The 9680-nt window shown below is 37.3% G+C and overlaps 1 protein-coding gene across 1 annotated transcript in view; it reads left to right on the top strand.

Moving 5' to 3' along the window:
• Positions 1-9680, top strand: part of ARHGAP10 (Rho GTPase activating protein 10) — a 253405-nt gene that overhangs the window by 125383 nt on the left and 118342 nt on the right. The gene's annotated exons all lie outside the window — the stretch shown is intronic.

Below are 9680 nucleotides of genomic sequence, written 5' to 3'. Positions count from 1 at the left end.
TTTTTTTTTTTTAAAGTGTTGCAGGAATTTTGGGGGGTGATGAGCAGGTTCTATATTTTGATTAGGGTGGTGGTAGCCTGGGGATCTTTGTCAAAAATCATTGAACTCCACACAAAAATCGTGCATTTATTGCCTGGAGGTGTTATCAGAGGCCAACTGGAAAGGCAAGAGAGAAAAACCCTGGAGTTTTAGGAGCCCTCTTTTTCCCGCTCTTATCAACAGAAAGACGCTACAATGTCACTGTCAGGATCAAGTGTCTAGACGTGTTAAAGCAGGCTAAAGACCTTGGGCAGGGAACCTTTTTTCTGCCAAGGGCCGTTTGGGTATTTATAACACCATTCGAGGGCCATTCAAAATGATCCGCTTAAAAATTAGCCTGCCATATTTGGTCAAACGTTTACTTAACTTACCCCTAGTGCCTCGGCAGGGCCAGACCAAAGGATTTCGCAGCCATATACGGCTCGAGGGCTAGACGTTTTCCACCCCTGCAATAAGCGATACTTCATAAAACGCAACATGGAGCCTGGGCTTGCTTTGGTGTGTGTGCATGTAAATACAGAGCTTTCACTCAGTTGTTGCACGAGTTCAGATCAGATCTGATTCCATGTAACAGAAAAACTCAAGTAAGGTGGCTTAAACCGGGTGAAAGTTGATTGTTTTCTCGTGTTCAGGAAGCCTAGAGAGGTGGTCAGGCAGTGGCTGATAAGCTGCCCCCTGTTGTGCATGGTTTGCCTTCCTACTCACTTCGGGCCCAAGGTGCCTGCTCCCGTTGATCACATGGCATTGTCTTTTGTTGTAGGAACACGTTCTGGAGGTTGCACGCCACTTTTGCTCATATCCATTGGGCTACATGGGGTTGTATCGTTACACCTAGTTGCAAGGGCGGTTCAGAAATTGCGACCTTTTGTTTCCAGGCATCCATATGCTGTTCTAATAGTTGGAGAATCTATTACTGAGAATGGAAGAAGAGTGGCTGGTGTGTGCGCGTGTCTGTCTGTGTGTGTCCAGTTAACCGTTGCTGCTTTCATTATCAATGGTTAGATGGATGTGTGCTTCGTTTTCCTCCCCTAAATTCACTAAAAGATTACTTTGACTCTTTCAGCTAAAATAGTGCTTGTAACCACACATGTGCTTTAAAAAAATGAAAAGATAAACCCACAGATTAGGAGAAAACACTTACAAATTATATATCTCATAAGACACTTGTATCCAGAATATATAAAGAACTCTTGTAACTCAATAATAAAAAGACAAATAGCCCAATTAAAAATCGGAAGAAGATATGAGTTAGACATTTTTTTTAAAGAAAGTATATGTGGCCAATAAATACATGAAATGATGCTTAACATCATTAGCCATCAGGAAAGTGCAAATCAACCACAATAAGATACCACTTCCCACCCACTCAGAGGGCTATTGTGAAAAAGTCAGAAAATAAGTATTGGTGAGTGAGGCTGTGGAGAAATTAGAACTCTCATACACTGATGGTGGGAATTTGAAATGATGTAACTGTTTTGGAAAACAGTTTGGCAGTTCTTCAAAAAGTTAAGCATAAAGTCACCCTATGACCTAGCAATTCTTCTAGCTGTATATGCAAAAAAAGAAAAGAAAACCTATTTCTACATAAAAACTTGCACATGAATGTTCCTAGCAGCATTATTCATACTAGCCAAAAAAGTAGAAATGACTCAGGTGTCTACCAACTGATGAATGGATAGATAAGATCAGTACAATCAAGTAAGACCTGTAATAAAAAGGAATGAAGAACTGACATGTGCTGCAATGTGGGTGATCCTTGAAAACAGTACGCCAAGTGAAATAAACGCATCACAGAGAACACATATGTATGATTTCATTTATATGAAACATCCAGAACAAGTAAATCTATGTAGACAGAAAGTAGATTAGTGGCTGCCTAGGGCTAGGGGGCTTGGAGGGAAGTGGAGAGTGACAGCTAATGAATGTGGGTTTGTTTTATGGGGGAGGGATGATGAAAACATTTGAACATTGATTTTGATGTTGGTTATACAACTGAGTGGATATTTTTAACAAGCCATTGAATTGTAAACTTGAAGTAGTTAAAATGCATGGTGTGAATGATATCTCCATAAAAATTAAATGAAAGGGAACACAGCTACAAACGAATACTTACCATAACTAAAACAAGATTCTTAAAAATGGCTATAAACATTGACTCCAGGCCAGCCACACTTCAAATACCTGGGGCTGTGAACGGCCATGTCACTCACTGCAGGCTGTAGAGGAGTGTTGCGTGGAACTGTTTTCCCTGTGGCAAGCTGTAGTCTTTCAGAGAGGCTGCTGTCTTCTCTGATGGGAACCCTTCCCCCCCCCACCCCCCCCCCCAATGCTCCTCCCACCTCTAACAATTGTGTTATATAATGTGCTTTTAACTTGATTGGCAAGCTTGCCACATGTCCCATTGTGCTGTGACCCCCACACATTTGCCTGATAAATAATTATCATTCTTTTGAAATTCTCCCACACATCATATTCAGGCACTGCTGAAAGAAAATGTGCTTCTTCCCATTTCACTCTCATTAATCTGACATTTCGAATATTATATTTTTGTTTGATTTTGCCCTGTTCCTAGTATCTCGCTCTTGGAAGGATGGCAAGATACTTTTTACTTTTGTAATTCACCCCTTTATATTTTAACGAAAATGGTGGGAGGATGAAGTCTCCTGTGTATTTGAAGCATTGTGCGTTTTAGAATGCTTTTATACCAGTGACTTTATTTATCATCTGTGTGCATGAAAGTGTACTGTTTGTCACTTTGAAAGGGTGAGTTAAGAATGTGTTGCTTCCAGAAACCCATGCAAGTGGACTGAATAATAAGAATGTTTCTGTAGCCCTGGCTGGCTTGGCTGCATGGATAGAGCATCGGCCTGTGGACTTGGGGGTCCTAAGTTGGATTCCGGTCAAGGGCACATGCCTGGGTTGCAGGCTTAATCCAAGTGGAGGGCATGCAGGAGTCAGCCAATCAATGATTCTCTCTCATCATTGATGTTTCTATCTCTTTCTCCCTCTCCCTTCCAGTCTGAAATCAATAAAAGTATATTTAAAAAATATTACTGTCGCATATTAGCTGTAGTAGTATTTGCAAGTGTTTTATAGTGCATGGCATTTAGGCACCTAAACAGTTGTTCACTGTGATTGGCACTGTGGATGCAAGACTAAACCAGACACTAAAAGGTCTGATCTTGGAGAACTTACAGACCAGGAGGGTTTACAAACAAATAGTAGTTCAGAAATCTTCTTAAGGTACTTTGGGAGCTGAGAAGCAATTGGGAATGGGGTTGGCTGGGAAAGCTTTACTAGAAAAATGGATCGTTAAATTGAATTTTGAAGATTTAGTATGTGTTTGGAAGCTCAGTGGAACTGAGGCCCAAGGCAAAAGGAATTATAGAAGTCTTGAGAAAATATGTTGAGAAAATTCTTTACGTCAGAGGTTCTCAACTGTGAGCAATTTCTGTCTGGGAACCTTTCTTTTCCTTTTTATTGCATTTATGGGGGTGACACTGGTTAACAAAATTTTACAGATTGTCACAGCTGGGGTGGGGAGGGACTGGGCAGGCCATGGTGCTGACATCTTGTGGATGAAGGCCGCAGTGCTGCTAAATATTTAGCACAGGAGAGCCCCCTACAACAAAGGGTCATGTGGTCCCAGATATTAGTAGTGTTGCTGTTGGGAAGCCCTGCTTTTAATGCATTTAGGACCAACATCTCCAACAAATGGGTGTGGAAGCAAATGGAACTGTACTGTTTTCTTTTACATGAATATATTTATGAGGAGCATATTTTAATTAAAAAAAAAGTGTAACATAATTGTGGACATGTGTTTTCATTTCTCTTAGATAAATACTGTGGAGTGGGATTTCTGGGTCTGTGGTGTGTGTGTGTACGTACGCACATATAAGTATGTATATATTTGTGTATTAGTATACGTATGTATGTGGTATATTTATATCTATATGTTTGACTTTTTAGGAATTTGACAGTTTTCTAAAGTAGTTTTATTTTCTCACCAGCAATGTATGAGAGTTCTAGTTTTCCAACCTCATACCAACTTTTCATTATGTATTCTTTCCCATTTTAGCAATTCATGGCTAGTTTGTTGACCACACCTTTTCATGTGCTTTCTGGACATTTCTATTTCTTCCATTGTGAGGTGTCTATTCAAATATTTTGCTCATTAAAAAAATTATGTTGTTGGTCTTTTTATTTTAAGTAACCTGGATACAAATGTTTTATCAACTATCTCAATTGTGAACATTTTCTCAGGTCTGTGGTTTGCCTGTTCATTTTCTTCATAGTGTCTTTTGATGAGCAGACTAGTCTAATTTGGCTGAAATGGAATTGATTAGTTTTTTAAAACTTTATTGGTAGAACTGTTTGCTCTAAGAAATCTTTTCTTCCCAAGGTTGCAAAGATATTTCTCCATATTTTCTTAGAAGAGCTTTTTCATTTGTCTATGACTCATGAAAATTTTGAGGAGGATGTGTGGTATGATCTGTGGAGGTCGAGTGTTACTTATTTTTTCTTACACAGATATTCAGTATCTCTAACACCATTTGTTGAAAAGGGCTTTTTTGTCATTGAATTATTTTGGCACTTTTGTCCCAAATTATCTTTGTATGTATAGGTCTGTTTCTGTTAATAGATTCTCTATTCTGTTCAGAGATCTATTGCTCTGTCCTTTTGTCAGTTCCGCACTGTCATTATTACTGTAGCTTTAGAGTAAGTCTTGAAGCCGAGTTGTGTGACTCCTCTGGTCTTTTTCAAAATCATTTTGGCAATTCTATATTCTTTGTGTTCCCATTTAAATTTCATAATCAGTTTATTTCCACAAAATAGCCACAGGCTAATACTATCAATGGTGGAGCATTGATAATTCATGAGTATGCCTTTTCATATATATAGTCTTTAATTTCTCTCAGTAATTGTTTTCAATACAGGGTTCATGGGTATCTTTTGTTAAATTTCCCTAAGTATTTTATGTTTCCAGATGTTATTTTGAAAGGTAGGTGTTTTAGATTTCATTTTTCAAAATACTCTGGATACATGGAAATGCAGTTGGTTTTTGTGTCCTACAATATTGCTAAGTTCATTTATTTGTTTTTTTTTTCTATGTAGTTTCTTCAGGATTATTTTATGTACACAATGGTATCATATGCGAATAAAGGCAGCTTTCTTTCTCTTCATTCTGTATGTCTTTTTATTTCTTTTTTTGGTCTAATTACATTGTTTTGTAATGTCTTTGTGTGGATTTGATATCAGGCTTATGGTGGCTTCAGAAGACATGGGAAGTTTTCAGTTTTGCTCTGTTATTTGAACGTGTCTGTGTAATATTGGAATTATTTCTTTCTTAAATTTTTGTGAGAATTTACCAGTGAAGCCATGATGGGCTGAATTTGTGTGTGTGTGCACACGCACATGTGTGCGCACGCGCTTGTGTGTGTGTGTGTGTGTGTGTGTGTGTGTGAAGTTTAAAAATTACAAGTTCAGTTTATTTTGTGGGTAAAAGATCATTCAAATTTTCTATTTTTCTTTTGTTAGTTCTGATAAACTGTGGTTTTTGAAAGGATTTGTTTATTTCTGCTAAGCTGTTGACCTACTGGCATACATTTCTTCATAATGGCCACGTATTTTCATATCTATAAGACCTATAATGGTAACTTCTTTTCAAGCTTGATACTGGAGATTAAAAAAATTCTTGGTAAGCCTTGCCTAGGTTTTCAATGTTGATATTTATTTCAGATACATCATATTGTCCATTTTACATTTCATTGGTTTCTGCTTTTATTTAGTTTTACTAGCTTTGGATTTTGTTTTTCATTTAGTCACTAATTAAGATGGAAGAATTAATTTTCCATGTTATTGTTGAATGTAGACTTTTTAAATATATAAGTTTCTAAGGACTGCTTAACTTGCATCCCACAGATTTGATGTTTGGTGTTTTCATTGTACTTTTTAAATTTTTTTTCCTGTGATTTAGGGCATAGGTATTGAATTACAACTCGGGTGTTACTTAAAATACATTTTAAATTTTTCAAATGGTTGGGGATTTTCTACATGTAATATTGTCATTGCTTTTCTACAACATACTCTGTGTTTTATCAGTACTTTGAAGTTTACTAGACTTGTTTCATTACCCCAAATGCGGTCTATTTAGTAAATGATCCTAGTGTACTTGAGAACAATGAGTTTTCTGCTGTTGTTGGATGTAGCGTTCTCTAAATGTCAGCTTTATCAAGTAGGTTGATAGTGTTGCTTAAATATTCTGTATTGTTTTGATTTCTGATATTACTCTATCAATTGCTAAACTAGGGATGCAAGAATCTCTTTTTCCCTTTAGTTTTGCCAATTTTTATTTACTGTATTCAATATTTGAGATAATGTTTTGTGCATGTCCATTTAGGATTGTTATATCTTCTTGATGATGTGACCCTTTTATCATTAGGAAATATTTCTGCTAATAAACTTTATCTTGAAATCTACCTTGTTCAATATTAATAGACCCACATGAGCTTTCCTTTGCTTAGTGTTTTCATGGCAAATATTTTTTCACCACTTTCGTTTTGCCTGTCTTTATGTTTAAACTTCGTTGTTTATAAACAGCACATAATTAAGTCCTGCCTTTAAAAAAATTCAGTCTTTTGATTTTTTATAAGGGTTTTTGTTCACTTATGTATAATGTAATTAATAATTTTATGTGTTTAAGCCTACCACTGGTTTTGTTTTCTATTGGTCCTGTTTATTCTTTATTCTTCCTTTACTTTTCAGTGGCTTCAATCTTTTTAGTATTTCATATAATCTCCTGTTTGATTTTTCATTATGCCTCTCTGTGTGTGCATTTTTACTAGTTATCCTAGAGAATGCAACATCAACTTTAAAATTATCATTGTATCTACCTTTTCATAAATAATGTAAGAACCTTATAGTAGTAGACTTCTAATTATCTCTCTTTTGCTTCTGTGCCCTTGTTATATTTTAATTCTGCCTATACTATGAACCCAATAATACTCTACAACTTCTAATTTATGAAATCAATAATCAGTAATCTTTTTTAAAAATATAACATTTACTTACATATATGTGTGTCTATACATATATATGAGGATGTGTGTCTGTGTGTGTGTGTTTGTCTTTTCTTTTTTATACCAACATGTTTATTATCCACTCTGATTTTTTTAATACTTTTCAGCAGAACTGAATTTTTATCTTGTGCCATTTCCCTGAAGTTCCTTAGGCTAAATTAATTTGAGCATTTCTTGTAATGTAGGACTGCTGGGGAAAAATTCTTAATGTTCTGTCTGTCAGAAACTGTCTTTATTTTGCCTTCATTTTGGATGCATATATAATTCTACAATGATAGTTTCTTTCCTCACAGCACTTCAAAGAAGTGGTACTATTTTTTCTCAGGCCTCCATTTTTTCCCCCCATGGCTAGTCATCCATCTTTCTTATTGTTCCCCTATATGCTGTCTTTTGCTTTTGTTGCTTTCAAGATTTTCTTTTTATGATGTGCCTAAATGTGGTTTTGTTTTATCCTGCTTGGGGCTCATTGAAATTCTTGGTATGCGAATTGATATTTCCTATCAGTTTTGGAAAACCTTAGCCATTATCTCTTCAAATCGTTCTTCTGTTCTTTCTTCACATTCTAGGATTCTGATTGTATAATGTTAGACTATTTGATACTTGTTTCAGAGAGACCTGCAGGATTTTAATTGATGGAAGTGACTGAGGGACAAGATGGTGAGGCTGATGACACTGGAAGAGAATTTTTATTACTTAGTTTCTGAGAGAATGAGCCAGGTCATGCCATAAAGATCCATGTGGGGAAACATCAGGTTTGGGTCAGGAATCAAGATTGGCTAGTTTGAATAATATTGGTGAGCACTGGGCTATAGGAGTGTTTTTTGGTTGTCTGGTACCTGGCCCTGGGGTGATGTAGGACAGGGGAAATATTGGGCTGGTGGGAATTCAGTAAAAGGATTGGTTGGTTTGCATATGAAAGGTGACCTCCTGAAGTCTTCAACATTATTGTATTTTCCATTCTTGCATATCCATTTGTCTCTTTTTAATAGTTTCCCATTCTTTGCTGAAATTCCCTTCAGTTTATGCATGCTGGCCACCTTTTTTAGGTTTCTGTCCAATCTCTCCAGTCCCATATCTGGGTTATTTCTAGGTATGGGTCTCTTGACTTAACTACTTCCTCTTTTGACATTGGGTTACATTTTCTTGCTTCCTTCCTTGCCTTGTATTTTTTTTTTTGGGGGGGGGGGGTTGAATGGTTGAATGCCAGGTATTGTGTGTAAGAGCTGTAGAGATTAAAGTAATATTTATACCTGATAAAGAACTTGTCCATTTTTCCATCAGGCTACTAATGTGCAAGGCTGTCCCTTCAGTTGGCATGAGCTGACTAATAGCTTTTCTGCCTAGTATTCTTTTGCAATATTAAGAATTTTCTGGTAGAATCTCCTTATGTCTGCATAAAACTGAACAGAGAGAGAACGACCTTTGGTCCTGAGAAACAAAATGTGAAGGAAACAGACCAAATAGTTAACTGTGTGGTCTTGGAAGTGGAATTAGGATGGGAGTAAAAGTGACTTTCTGGTTTTGTAACAATAAATATGTATTTCTTTCATAAATAAAAATTTAATCATTGCTACCACTTCACACCCATTAGGATGCCTTTTCCACACCACACAGTTTTCCAATACTCTGCAGAGACCAACTGAACGTCCTACAACTGAACTCATTCTGACAATAACCAGTCAGCACAGATCCCACCAATTAGGGGCCCAGTCCCATAAGCCTGCCCTCTCCCATTTTGGGTGCCATTTACAAGTCCAGGTCGACACCTGTGCTTTTGGCTGACTGGTTATAAATTGAGGGTTACTGTGATCCTCTCAGGTTCAATAGTAAGTTGGGCCCTGGCCGGTGTTCTCAGTGGTTAGATCATTGGCCAGTCTACCAAAGGGTCTCAGGTTCCATTCCTGGTCAAGGGCACATGCCTGGGTTAAAGGTTTGATCCCCGACCCTGGTCAGGGCTTGTGTGGGAGGCAGCTGATCGATGTGTCTCTCTCACATTAATATTTCTCTCTCAAAATCAATGGAAAAAATATCCTCAATGAGGATTAATAAAAAAAACCAAAAAATTAATATTTTGGGATCTCACAGAACTCCAGAAAATAGTTCATTTGCTATTGCCAATTTATTACAGAAGAGGATATTTAAAAATATACACATTAACAGCCAGATAGAGAGATATATTGGACAAGGCATGGGAGGTGAGGCTTGGAGCTTCCATACTCTTTGTGAGCATACCACCTGCCCAGCACCTCCGTGTGTTCGTCAATTTAGAAGCTATCCAAATCCTAGGTGTTTTCTTTCTTTCTTTTTTTTTATAGAGGCTTCCTTGTGTAGCAGATGATTGATCAAATCATTGGGCATTGGTGATGGAGCTCATTTTCCAGCCCCTCTCCTTGCCCAAGAAGTGTAGGGGAGGATAGGGCTTAAAGTTCAAGTTTTCCAATCCTGTGGTTGGTTCCCCTGGCAATCAGCCCCCATCATGGGGCTATCTAGGAGCCCCAGCCTCATCATCTCAGTAGTGTGCAAAAAGATACAGCGATTCCAAAGGTTTTTTAGAGCTGTGTG

The sequence above is a fragment of the Myotis davidii genome, unplaced genomic scaffold, assembly GCF_000327345.1.
Source record: "Myotis davidii unplaced genomic scaffold, ASM32734v1 scaffold323, whole genome shotgun sequence".
Classification (NCBI taxonomy): Eukaryota; Metazoa; Chordata; class Mammalia; order Chiroptera; family Vespertilionidae; genus Myotis; species Myotis davidii.
Note: the sequence above shows the minus strand (reverse complement) of the source record. Positions and strands in the feature narration are given on the sequence as shown.